This window comes from Canis lupus, chromosome 28, assembly GCF_011100685.1.
Source record: "Canis lupus familiaris isolate Mischka breed German Shepherd chromosome 28, alternate assembly UU_Cfam_GSD_1.0, whole genome shotgun sequence".
NCBI classification, from domain to species: Eukaryota; Metazoa; Chordata; class Mammalia; order Carnivora; family Canidae; genus Canis; species Canis lupus.
The window spans coordinates 12,244,547-12,258,822 of record NC_049249.1 but is presented as its reverse complement, the minus strand read 5'-3'; the positions used below and the strand labels follow the sequence as shown (position 1 = coordinate 12,258,822).

Sequence of the window (14,276 nt, the reverse complement as noted above, 5' to 3'; positions counted from 1 at the left end):
GTGCTGCCACTAGGACATTGTAAATTTGTGAGTAATGTAAAACAGAGAGTCCAGACAAGTGTTAGGACTCTAGAAGAATCCTAGGAAGGAAAAAGTCCTTAGAAGATTACACAATGGACCCTTGTACAACCTGGGTTTGAATTATGCGAGCCCACTTATATACATGGATTTTTCTGATAAATACAGTACAGTACTGTAAATGTATTTTCTCTTCCTTATGATTTTAATAGCATTTTCTTTTTTCTGGCTTACTTTAATGTACGACTATAGTATATAACAAATAAAATACAAAATATATGTTAATTGTTTATATTATTGGTAAGGCTTCTGGGTCAAGAGCAAGTGATTAATTAGTAGTTAAGTTTTGTGGGAACTTAACATATTTTTGACTGTGTAAGGCTAGAAGGATGGTAGGTGCTCTTAATCTCCCAGGTGGTTCACAGGTCAACTGTAATTAATTGGAAGAATGACTTGTATTATTAATAACTAACATTTGTATTAATGTTCTGAATTTTGAAAAAGATTTTATACCAAATGCAGTTTCATTGATTCTTTACTATCTCAGTGATATAAGTGGCATTATCTTTTTTTCATGAGGGAGAGGACTACTTACATTTCAGTGCACTTAATGCTAACCTTCTGAATCTTTTGCTTGGTTAGAGATCACATCAACAAGAGATGATCCCTTTCCAACTGTGTCTTCTCCATTCTTCCTTGAAAGATAAGGTTCCTTCTAAGTCTTGCTTCTGGGATTGCAAAGCAATTGGAAAGTGTTAGTTTGAAGACTACTACTATTTCAGGGAGAAAACAATGCTGAAGCAAATACCTTGGGGCTCAGGGAGTTGTCCTTTTAGGATAGCATGTGTAGAGGTAATAGTCCAATGTGTGTCCATTATGATGTGTACTATGTAAGGTATAGTGAGAAAAAGGCTGCTAGGAAATGTGAACTTGCAGATATGGATGATTTGTTAGTAATCTTCACTCTGTGTAAGCCTTGGATATGTTATTCTAAACTGATGTTTTCTCATCTATAAAATAGAGAAAATAGCGTCTTTCTCAAAAGATTCTCTTGAGGATAAAAAAATTTATGCATTATGAATCACTTAATATCAGACTTGATGTGGAGCAAACAATTGATGCATATTATCTATTAATATTAATAAATCATTATGATGAAGACAAAGATTACATACTCTAGTAGTAGCAAATCTGTTAGAGAACACTTGGAAGTGGGGGGAAGATAGTCACAGAGAACACTTTTAGGTAGACAGAAAAGACTTGGAGAGAGAAAAGACTTACACAGGAAAATTTCCATGAATGGATATTAAGACCACCAGTGTGCAGTCTTATCTGAACTAAAGGATAGGTTTTGGAAGAATAATAGAGGAAAGATCTCTACTTCTAAGTAATCATAAAAGCTCTGAAGTATTCTCTGGACTTAGGGTTGAGGGTGGAAGGAAAACAAGGTTGGTGTTAGGAAAGTAAGTGACAGCCTATAAGTCTTATCAGTGCACTCATCTTTATCAGGCTGCTTTAGATAGGGAGATTTTGTATTTGCAAATCTTTTATTCTAGAACACCAGACATTGTAATTAAATAGAATCAGAATTAATTAGTGTAAGAGATGCTTACACTAAAGCATCTCTTACACTAAAGCAATGTCTAATGTAACTTTGTTAAATTTGATTATGTTCACATAAGACAAAGTCCATATTCTTCAGGAGCTTACTCGAATGAGCAAATGTATATGCAATGCAGATGGCCAGTTTTGGGTAAGAGAGAGTAAAAAGGAATTGATAAGGAAAGAATACATTGTCCCAGAGTCATGGTCTAAAAAGGAAAAATACCAGAAATCATTCTTGAGTATTGTTGGTAATAGAAAGCTATTAGGATACAAATGTTAGGGGACCTTATTTTGTTTGCTTATTCACATGCTTTCTCTGCTGGAGATGGTTACACTTTGGGCACTGTATTGGTTTGCCATTGTTATGTAACAAATGACTCCAAAGTTCAGTGGCTTTAAACAGAGCATATTTATTATTATTATTTATAAGTCTGAGGGTTAGCTTCCTGGAGGTTAGCTGATCTAGACTGCAGTTGGCCTAGAACATCTCTGCTCTTTGGTATAGTGACCTAAGCTGAGCATGTTCTTAATGTGATGGTAAAATACAAGAGAGTAGGTGGAAACATGAAAGGCCTCTTAAAGCCTATGTCCAGAAACAGGTCACCGTCATTTCAGCCTCATTCAGTTGGCCACAGAAACTCACATGGCCAACCAAGCCTAGGGCCAAGAGGTACACTTGTCATGGTGGTGAAGGAGAGTGAGTGAAAATTTCTGACTACTTATCTAATCTATTAACCATAGGCTCTGAGAACACTGAAAAAGGTTTGTCAAGAAGCCAAAGAGCTTGGGGTCCATGACATTGATTTCCACCATGTGAATTGGAACTTTGAGCAGGCCTTTCTATTTACATAGCAAATTCAAATTCAAAGAAAACTTTCATATATATTATTTCAGAACTGTTTATTAATATAAGAAGAGATTATCATTCCTAAATTAAAGATCAGAGACATGATATGGCAATCCCAGGTTAACATTCTCTAGGAATGAATAAACAGGAATAGTTTCCATCTGATTTAATACAGAAGAAATTCTGAAACAATGTTAATACTCAGATGGCATTTTGGGCTCTCAAATCATCAAGTATTTCTTTGTCTTTAGATCAAGGACAAAGAGATTGGAAGAATGGCTTCTCTTTTTCTAAAGTCTGACTCTACACTAGGAAAGAAGCCATAGTTTTCTTTCTTTGACATCAGATGGATGGAAAACGGATTATTTTGGTTGCTTCTATAATTTTCTGTCATTCCAAAAGCCTAGAAGATTGGAATTGATTGCAACTTTGCCTTCAAACATAACTAGATTTGAAAACATTTGACAACTAGTATTTAGCAGTGGTTAGAAGATGCTTCAGTTGACATAGCTACTAGTTTCACTTATGAATTGGTTTGGGTATATGGCAGTTATTATTAGTTTTCCACCTAACAGCCATTCCTGCTCTTCTTCCTTTCTTAAAAGGCCTCACTTTTGCTCAGGGACAGGCAGCTATAAAGCCTCAGAGGAAGCTGATTCCTCCCAACTTTACTTGTAGGTGGATTTTAATTACTTTAAGTAAATCATGGGAATTCTCAACTCTTTATCAGTGATTGGCTTGAGAATGACCAATGAAGTAAAAACAGAAGTCTACTGGGGACACTCAGAAAGATTTCTTCACTTTTAAAAGAAGTGCGCTGAGAAAAATGGTTTTCTGCCTTTAGACACAACTGTGAAGAGGCGATGCTGGCAGCTAGTGCAGCCATTTTGCTACCTTTGAAGGGCAGACACAAGCACAAAAGCCAATACTCTCAGGTCAGCAGAGCAGAAATTGGAAAGGGTTTGCATTATTAAAGATATCACTGAGCCACTGAATTAATCAACCCTAAAACCACCTTATTTCAAGACTTCTTTACTTGTGTGAGATATTACATTTGTGTAGTGTTACACTACTTTTTTCCTTTTGTTTGCTGCTGAAAGTGCCCTAATTAATTGAAAGTAGGACCCTGTAGTGAGATGCCCTACATCTTGCCCTGCCTTGACCCTCAAGGAGGCTATAAATATGGTGATCAGGAGCATGGCTTTGAAGTGTGCCAGACCTATGTTTAAACGCTGGCTCTTGCCTTTTATTAGCTGAGTAACGTTGGATAAGTTATTTAACCTCTTTAAGCTTCCTTTTTTCCCTTCATCTATGAAATGGGAATAATATTATTAGCTATCTTTAGGGTTATAGTATTAAGTAAGGTAAATACATTCCTAGCATTAACACAGTATCTATCACAAAGTATGCACTAAATTCTTATTATTTATTTATTAATGTTAGAAAATCCACTGTCTACACCGTTTGTGCATTCAGCAAATGTTGATTAGACACATAGTTTGTAAATTGAGTGTTGGGGACAGCTTGCTTTTCTCTTGTGGAGACAGAAATCTAAGCTGTGAGAGGAGTTATATTTATGGGAGAAAGTTTTACAGTTTACAAGAAATTGTAAAGCTCTTAATGGAGGGATCAGATAGCTGAGAGTTCTTTATTCTGTGTCCTTTTTTCCTTCTCTAGGGGAGGAGGAGCTGGACTACCCAATCTGGCTGCCCTGACTTTTGAGATAATGCTTCAGAGGGCCCTGACTGCACTCTTCTAGCCAAGTAGCACACTTTCATGCCATAGTCGGTTATTCTTGTTTACCAAGTCATGACCATGCTGTGTTCCCTAGCCCTTTAAGCTGAACTGAGTCACCATTTTCAGCTAATATTTAAAGATTTTATTTATTTATTCATGAGAGACACACAGAGAGAGGCAGAGACACAGGTAGAGAGAGGAATAGGCTTCATGCAGGAAGCCCGGTATGGGACTCGATCCCGTGACTCTGGGATCATGCCTTGAGCAAAGGCAGACACTCAACCACTGAGCCATCCAGGTGCCCCATCAGCCAATATTTAAGATAGAAGTTGGTTGTTATTTTAGAAAATCAATTTAGAATGTCACCCTTCACCTACCTCTTTTTCTTTGGAGGGGCAGGTTATCCCTAAGATAAAGCCAAGGGGCCACTGCCATCTTCTACTTTTACTAGAGTATTCATGTGTTCTTTACAAAAGCTTAGGACACCTTCATGATGGAGATGTTCCTCAGCCATGCCCCCTAAAGCACAAACAATACACTTACCCTTCCTGCCCTTCCCTCCCAGTATGTCTCAGTAAAAAACCCAGAACATTCTGTAGTTGTGGTAAGAGGTAAAAAACTTGGAAAATCCTGCTCTAGAGCAGCTGCTGTGAGATTGCCTTGGAAATAGAATGTCAGATCATCATTCAATCATAAAGAAGCACCCTGAAATACATTAGGGTACAGAATGAAAGAGAACTGGACTGGGAACCAGAAACTGATATTTTATGAAAGACTCACTTCAGGACCTTAGGAAATCACTTTACCTTTCCATGTCTATTTATTCTTTCTCAGTCGATAACTATATATTGACTGAATAATAATTTATTTAATAATCATACATAATTTATGAATTATACATTTATTTGGACAATTGTTTAGCGTTTTACTATATAATTGCTTCCAAGAGATGACTATGTCTCGTTCTACTAGATATTGTAACATTAGCAAAATTCCTAAATTACAGCAAGTGCTCAAAAAATAATTGTGACTAAAGAAATGAATCTATAATATGAGTAGGCTATAAAAGAGGGTCCCTAAGGTCCCGTCCTGTCCTATAAATAAAGGGAAAATTCTATTTCCTCATGCTCTCTTTAGTGTAAAACTGAAGAGTGGTTTCATGAGGAATACAAATACCATTATATTTCAGTCCTTGAAGCATTAAGATACTGGAGGCCTAGGAAAGAACTTTTGAAGAAAATGTGGCTATTTTAACTTGAGATGAGTGGATTTGGCAAAACTTGAAAGTATGTGCATATATGCACTTAAAGACCAAAGTAGGTTAAAGATAAGATCATTGCTTTGGACTATTTGGTCTCAATCAGGAATAAGAGAAAGTCCAATTCTTCATGTGTTGAAATAAATTTGGGAGCTTCCATAAAAGTGATTTGGAAACTGAAGAATTCTGTAGGAGAAATTCACTCCTACCTATATGTGAGATGCCTCGGATGCAGGGACATCTTGAAGTAATATGCGACTCTTGATGACACCTCTTCAACACTTAGTAAATCTGACCTTTCCTTTCATCTGTCATTATGCTGAATCACATGGACCAGCAAGCAGCTAACACATTGCAACCAAACTTCACAATTGCCAGCTGGGAACATGTGCTCTCTCAATTGATTAGTGATATTACCAGTGTTTAAACCCATTTCCTGTCACCTTGGAGGATGGAGGTTACTTGACAGGAAGTCATTCTGCTGTCATCCAGCAGGGCTGCCAATGTAACTCTTTAAACTTACCAGTGAGTTGAGGCAGCCAGCTTTACTCTGGTCTAAAGCTTTTGCACATGTTGAGTAATGCAAGCATTTAGCATGTCATGGAAGTACCTAGTTTTGATACTTATGGAATGTGCATTTCCTTGAGGTTTCTAAGTTCTCAAAGGTTTTGGCAAATGCTGACATGGAAACTGTTTTAGTTAAAAATGAGCTTATTTTGTGCTTAAAGGGTCATTTTGCATTAGCTGTGTCTTCAAGTTGATTTTGAAAAATCAGCTCTTTGGGAGTGGGCAAAAAAGAAGTCCCAAGAGGCAGCACATTTCCTCTAATAAATTCAAGCAACTTTTTCTTTGTATTGAAGATATTATTTGTCATACATTTTCCTTGTCATACTGAGCATTCCCAGACTATCGTTTAAAACAGATTGGTAATTTGGCCCTTAATTTTGGCACCTGTACATCTTTTAAAGCTCTGGTTTGTGTTTGGAGACTTAACTACTCTGTAAGTTAATACCCTTTTAGGGCCTAAACACCACCATTAACAGCAAATTGGCCTCTCAGGATGCTGGATAGAACCATTTTTTATATTTATTTGTTTAATCTTTATTAGCCAAAGGTTGTCCAACAGCTCCAAGGGAGTGAATTGCCCATGAGGCTTGGAGGCATGTTAAATTTTCCCCTATAACTTCAGGGTTAGGACCACTGTAAGTACTTTGGGCTGCTTGTGGTTGCAGCCTCCATTTCTAGGCAGCCTTGAAAACCCAGCCATGAACTCCTTTCATTCCCTGGCTTGTTTGGCCCCATAAGTCCTAAATCTTCATAGCTGGAGGAGACCACAGACATCATCTGATTAAAACCAATTATTTCACAGGTAGGGAAACTCAAGTCCAAAGGAGGGAAATGATTATGTAGGTGCCTATTCCACCTACTTTTTCTCAACACTAGTATTAACGCATCCTCTGCCAGGGAGGAAGACCCCTTAAAATTACAGAAGTTTCATTCCATGTAGTATCTGGGTATGTTTATTTTAGGACAGCACCTAAGCACAGTGCCTGGCATGAAGTTGGTACTTAAGAATGTGTATTGAAAGCATATTTTAAAATGGCTTTAACATAACATTCTATTGAATATTCTATTTTACATTAGGAGTCCAGATTTCCAACCCTAATAGGCTCATCCAAGCATGACTGATGATTATTGAATTGTCAGTATTATGAAATTGTGCAGCCAGCATTCATCCTCATGAATATTTTGTGTTTGTTTTGAAGTATTTGATTAATTTTTTGCTGATTCTTGGCTAGTAGGGGTTGGGATAATTAAAGAATCCTAGATTCTTAGAGTTGGATAGCTTCTTAGAGGTCATCTATGCCAATCTGCTATCTAAGACTTGTTTGCTTTTCCTTTTGTAATGAACTTGCAAAATTGTTAAACAGGTTTTGCTTAACCTACTTACAGGTTAGGGCAACTCCTCATACCATGAGGTGGTCCATTGTCTTTGAACAGACTTAGAAAGCTATGCCTTTTTAAGAAAAGTTCTTATCTTTAGCAATATCTTGCATCTCTTAAAATTTCTGTCCAATGGTGGTAGTTCTGATTTCTGGAATCAGAGGAGTTAAATCTGATTCCTTTTCTATATGATTTCAATTCATGAGTTGGCTTTTTCCCAAGTTTGGTGGGTATGTTGTTAACATTATTCCTGCTTCTAAGGGAAGATGAAGATTCCAAAACAGGCAGATTCCATAGTTATTTTTCTTCAAGAGTATGTTTTATTTATTTTTTATAATACTTGGTGCTTACAGATTTTCAAAGTAATAGTTAATAAACACATTTACTTTCCTTCCTAGTCTTTTGGTTTTCCAAAATGATGGTTTCTTTATGCTTTTGTTTGTTACCTTCAGTGTTGACAAGTATCATTTGATGTCCTTTTCAAGCTGAGTAAAGAATCTCATTCCCCCCAAAATCTCACTGAGTTTTGGATTATTTCTTAATGGGACAGTAGTAATTACCAGAGAGGATTTTAAAGGTCTGCCATTAATAATTGATCTTTGGTAATTTTTTTCTGTCCAAAATAAGTAAATAAAGAGACAATAATAGAGTGTATCACTCCACTGCTCAAAAAGTTTTAGTTGACCATGACTGTCCTTCACTTATGTCTAAATATTACAGTGCTATCCACAGGTGAGCAGCATCAATATTACCAAAAAGGTTGTTGGAAATGAATTCCTAGTCCCTACCCAGGTCTATATGATCAGAATCTCTGGTCCCAAAACTCTATTCTAATAACTCTTCAGGGGATTCCTATACATACTGATGTTTGAGATGCAGTGGTATAAACTTCTTATAGACCTACATTCAACATCTACTGAAATGCCCAAACAACCTTTCTTCTTCTTTCCTTTTTATTACTCTTAAGCTTTGTCCAAATCAAATATGAGTTTTCCATCATGGAACCTTAACTTACTTTCTTACTAATTTTTGCTCACACCATGCACTTGACTATGAAATATCCTTACTGCCTTCTTTTTCTCCCTTAAGGCCCAGTTCAAGTGTGGCATTTTGTTACTTGTTTTGAACAATTTTATTTATTTATTCAGTAGAGAGAGAGTGTGTACATGTGTGGAGTGAGGGAGAGAGCAGAGGGGGAGGGAGAGGGACAAGCCAACTTTGCAGCACTGAGTGCAGAGCCCAGTGCAGGTCTCCACATCACCACCCTGAGATCACAACCAGAGCTGAAACCAAGAAGATGCCTAACTGACTGAGCCTCTCCGGTGCCCCCAAATGTGGCCATTTCTATGAAAACATCAGGAAGTCCCAAGTATAAGTGGCTTTTTCTATTTTTTTGAACTGTCCTAGCAATTTGCATCTCCCTGCACGTTGCATTCTTTTCTAAATTAGAGTTAATACTTATCATTTCTCCAGGATTCTATCCACCTCCCTATTCTGAAGGCAGATGCTTAACCCACTGAGCCATCCAGGGGCTCCACTAATTACTATCTTAAATGTCTTTATTTGCTAAAGCAAATGACTGTGAGATAATGAGCAACCCTGTTTTGGTGCCCTCAGTAATTATTTTTTTTGAAATGTTACTGGTCCATGGAATCCATACATATGTGAATAACTGGCTTAGATGCTTGTGCTCTAGATCTCCTCCCAGGGTTAACATTCTATAGCCTATAAATTGTAGTTGGATCGGCTTGAAAACAAAAACCTGATGGAGAATGCAGGTGCTACAGAACTGAAGTTTGGAATTCTACAAGAGACTGACTGCTTTGTCCCTGTGGTCCACTGTATAGTGGTGGCAAGTATGATGGCAAGGATATGTGGCTGCCAGTAACCGTACTCTGGGAGGAAGATGAAAGCTGGTCCCTGGTGCTCAGAACTCTAAAGATCCTTTAGATTATCTCTAAAAGCATCTGCACTGGAAAACATCATTGGACCAAAATGGAGATTTTCACAATTCCCTCAGTCCTCAAAAAGTTTTTGGTTCACATGTGACAGAGCAATAGAACTTCCAGGTATAAGCTAAGGCAGTGGTGTCAGTAGCAATTCTTCTAAAATGATGCATGTTTTCAGATACAGGACCAAATTCTATTGCAGTAATAAAGGGACCATTTAAGAAAAGCTTATTAAACTGTCCTCAGGACTGCTTCATTCTCTTTTCATTCCAGTCCCCAAGCACCGAGTCTTGCTGCTTTAGTGTTCAAGCAGACTGACTCAAGAGGCTTTCTGTATCTAATTTTACAGTAGCATATCTCTCGATTATTAACACATTAAGGGCAATATACTTCTAGCGTAGCAATCTGATACTAATTGGCTTTGGGATATTTTATTTAAAAACATTTTCCAAATGGGGCTGTGAATTGTTAAGTTTCTTTATTCAGGACTAAAGAAAACATTAATTCTGCCAGCAAAGTTGGACCAAAAGTGGGTCTAACAGGGCAGAAACATTAGAGTCTTGGAGTTTACCTGTCAATCTTGTATTTTCATGTCCTTTGCCTAGAAACAAGGCTACAAGCTAATTGACTTCTGTTCCTTTCCTCTTGGCCTCTCATTTTTCTGAACATGGAGACTCAAATTAAAACAAAGATAAAATTCCAGGGGAAGCTGGCATTGATCAAGGTTTGGATTAAATTAAATTAAGTGCTTTTTATTGAACTCAGCAGTATTAGTTATTAAAACCAGAAGGCTTTACCCTGGCTAGTGTAAAAAAAGAAAACAATGACTCATACTGCGGCACAGATTTTATTGGGAAATTAAAGCACTCGTTTTCTCTTATTCCATTAAAACTTTTGCAGACAAACACATGTAAACAAGATCAGGAGATGGAAAGCAGTGAGGAGTCAGTCTTTCTGGGCCCTGGTGCTTCATGGACTCTAGCTTTAGTTGCGGGAATTAAGGAAAAAAATCTTATCGGGGAAGAAAACAGGAAGCATAGTAGGATTTTTTTCTTTGGAGGGCATAAGTCAGACGAGTTGCTGAAATGCTCCTTTGTTTCTGTAGTGACTTGGAGTTGTGTATGTAGGAAAAGGGGAGAGGGCAGCAGTATAGTGTAACATAAAGAGCCTTAGCCAGGTAATTAGGCCGTCAAATCTCAGCTTTAGTTCTGTCACATACAGGCTGGTCAGCCTTGGGTAAGCCACTTCACCTTTCTGATCCCGTTTTTTCATTTGTAAAATAAAGGGCCAGATTGGGTAGTATCTAAAGGCCCTATTGTCATTCTGTCATCTATTTCTGTGTTTTGTTTTGTGCCTCATATGAGAGAGCAATGTTCACTATGATCTATAGTGAATGCAGCAATTAACCCAGACTGGTCCAGGACAAATCTGGCCAGCCACCTGGTATTATTACTATTATTATTATTATTATTATTATTATTATTTTAAATTAACTAAAAAAATTATTCAGATTTCTTTAGTTTTTAAATAGGTTCTTTTGCTGTTCAAGATATCATCTGGGATGCCATATTACATTTAGTCGTCATGATTTTTTTAGGTTCATCTTGATTGTGACAGTTTCTCAGAGTTTCCTTTGTTTTTTATAACCTTGAGAGTTTTGAGGAGAGTGAGTCAGGTATTTTATAGAATGTCTTCCTATTGGGCATTGCCTGGTGGTTTTCTCATGATTAGGCTGGTGCTACAGGTTTTGGGAAGGAAAACCACAGAGATAAGGTGCCATTCTCATTGTATCATATCAACAATATGTATTATTAACATGACTAATCACTATTGATGTCAGCTTGATCACCTGGCTGAGGTAGTGTTTGTCAGATTTCTCCACCATAAAGTTACTCTTTTCTCCCCTTTCCATACTGTACTTTGTGGAAGAAAGTCCTTATGCATAGCCCATAGTTAAGGAGTTAGGGATTTATAAGAATGGAATATTCTTCTGCGTGCGAAATTTGCCTGTTCTCTTCAATTTATTTATTTACTCAATCATTTATTAATATCAGTATGGACTTATGAATGTTTATTTTATTTTTTGGTATAATCCAGTGTTATTTTATCTGCTTAGAGTTGTTGTTGCCAAGCAGTTCCTTTTGCTACCTGTTTTTTAGATAAAGTTTTATTGAGACATAGCCACATTCATTCTTTTACATGTTCCTTATGGCTACTTTTACACTACAAAGACCATATAGCCTGCAAAGCCTAAAATATTTACTGACTCTTTACAGAAAAGTATTTGCTGACTCTTGGTTTAGCCCATTCTGCATGTTTTTTAGTAATAAATTATAGCTGTAACTTTATGGAATGTAATTTCCAGGATTTTCAGATTTAACTTTATGTCATTTTCTTCATGATCTAGACCCTAGATCATAATCTAGAACATGATTTTGGTTCTGAAGAATAAATCACCAGTGGTACCATCAACAAGTCTTTGGTAAATACTCATAGGTTTGGGAGGTTATGTTTCCTTACCCAGGCACTTCAGAGTTGCAAAGTGTTCTTTAATTTTTTTTTTAATTTTTATTTATTTATGATAGTCACAGAGAGAGAAAGAGAGAGAGGCAGAGACACAGGCAGAGGGAGAAGCAGGCTCCATGCACCGGGAGCCCGATGTGGGATTCGATCCCGGGTCTCCAGGATCGCGCCCTGGGCCAAAGGTAGGCGCCAAACCGCTGCGCCACCCAGGGATCCCGCAAAGTGTTCTTTTCTGTTAGTAGTTTTTCATTGAGAGGGAAAAATGCAAAGATCCAATCTATCATGTCTTTATTCCTTTTACTAACTTGGACTAAAATAATTCATATAACCAAGATCTAAGTTGCTTAAATGGCTATGTATTGATAAATTCCTTCTTGATAGCACTCAGTCTTCCCCATGGAAGCATATAGGTGGAGAACTTGATGTGAAATGAAGAATGTTGACTAGAATTTTGGATAAGGCGATCAAGCTTATTTCATTGGTAAATTTACTCAAATTAGAACTAAAGGTTCCAGTAGTGAAATATGAGTGCATTAGCCCACTTCTCTTAAGTGTTCTCTAAGCCATATGCTCTGACCTATAGTGAGAGAAAATAAATCATCAGTCTCCATAGTGGTTTAATATGTCTAAACATCTGGATTTAAACATAAATCTTATTTCAATATGGTTTTCACAGTCCAACATCATCATCTCACCAAATTAGTAAAGTTGTCAATAGAGGGTGATTAGAGAAATGGGGTGATTTATTTCAAATAATAAGTGTATTAAAGTCCCAATGAAGCAACATTAGTGTTATAAATTCAAATTACAGTTCAACCTTGTAATAACACAGATAGGAGTAGAATGGATAAGGATAATACTCATATGCTTTCTCTGGTGTATCGAGACTGATATCCTACATAACACTATGCACAGAGGGGACGGGATTTGACCCATGGTATGGCCTGATTCAGATTATAGCATAGTGGTGCTTTAGCATAGAATTTTACTATAAAAATTAAAATTAAAATAATGGCCTGAGAAAGTTAAAGTTCTCTCCGGTACATTAAGCTTAGCACATAATATAAAGTACTATTTCTTTTTTCTTTCACTACCAATCTTTTCAAATGTTGTCTGTCCCACAGTCTCCACTTTCAACCCACACTCTCATTAATTCTCTGAAGTCTGCCCTTTTCTATGATTACTTGCCTGAACCAGAACTGTTGAAGATCATCATGACCTTCCAATTGCCAAATCCAATTATCTTTTCCCAGCCATAGTTTCCTTGATTTGCATGCAACATTTGATACTGTTTTGCACCTCTGATTGTGTGTGTGTAAGTCTAGCTCTTAGTCCTTAGCTTTGGTCACTATGGAATTTTCCTTAGTGATTTTGTTTCTTGCTTTGGCTCCACCTCTATGCAGATGATGGTCAAATCTGAATCTGAAGCCTGATCTCTCTCCTGGGTAGACATTTTCCTGTGGTGTATTGAAGTCTCAGATTCGGTGCATTTTAACCTGTCATTTTTCTTTCTTAAATTTGGTTCCTTTCTCTTAAATTTCTACTAATTTCTACTAGAAATAAGAAATTTCTTATTTTTACTTTATAATTTCTTTCTAATTTCTACTACTACTACTTATACTACCATTCTGAGAGTTGTCTGAGCCTTACCTTAGAGTGACATTTGATACACCTTTTCCCTTGTTTTCCATAGCAGTGAGTTAACAAGTTCTCATAACTTTCTCCTTGCATTGCTTTTTCCCTCCTGCTCTGTCTTTCTATAAATATTTACTGGGTATGGTCCACCATGTGTTAGGAGTTGTTTTCATATTTCTCTTCCTTTCCCTTCTATCTTGGGTTACCACTCTATATCTGCACTATTACAATGACTACCTCAGTTTGACTCCTCTGCTTTATTCTTTCTCCACCAATCTATCTATCTTACCCCATCCCAGATGACATTTCTTAAAAGTGACTTCCATAATGTCATTCAAAGAACTATAGTGGCTTCCCACTATAAAGAGAATAAGGTAAAACTCTTAAGATTTGTTGTATAATTTTTCCATGATTTGGTCCAGGCTTGTCTTGGGAGAGTCAGCCTCCTTCTTTTCTGTATAATCCTCTTTTTCAAAACAAGTGTCCTCTTACCCTAATAAACTCATCTTTTTGGGGGGATTTTTCATGGCAGTCAGAGTCTGCTTACCTAAAATGCCCTCCTCACTCCATTCCTCAGTGAAATCTGAACATCTTTCAAATCCCAGCTCACATTTCATTTCCAATGAGATTACATCAGTACAGAGTGATAGCATGAAAAGGCAGTAATATAGATAGAGAACCAAGGGATTTGAACATAGAGGATTTACCTCTCTACTAGTCACCATCTGGGTGACTTTGGACAAATCACTTTATTTGCCCA

The 14,276-nt window shown here is 37.1% G+C and overlaps 1 protein-coding gene and 1 long non-coding RNA gene across 5 annotated transcripts in view; one reads left to right on the top strand and one right to left on the bottom strand.

Annotated features, from left to right (window-relative positions):
* Positions 1–860, bottom strand: part of LOC111092929 — a 31,014-nt gene extending 30,154 nt beyond the window's left edge. For 2 of the 3 annotated variants that reach the window (XR_005380482.1, XR_005380483.1), the window contains exon 1: positions 614–820. This is a non-coding gene — a long non-coding RNA (uncharacterized LOC111092929). The other variant, XR_005380484.1, reaches the window with a different exon arrangement.
* The window catches only part of HPSE2 (heparanase 2 (inactive)), a 632,592-nt gene that overhangs the window by 143,982 nt on the left and 474,334 nt on the right, over positions 1–14,276 (top strand). The gene's annotated exons all lie outside the window — the stretch shown is intronic.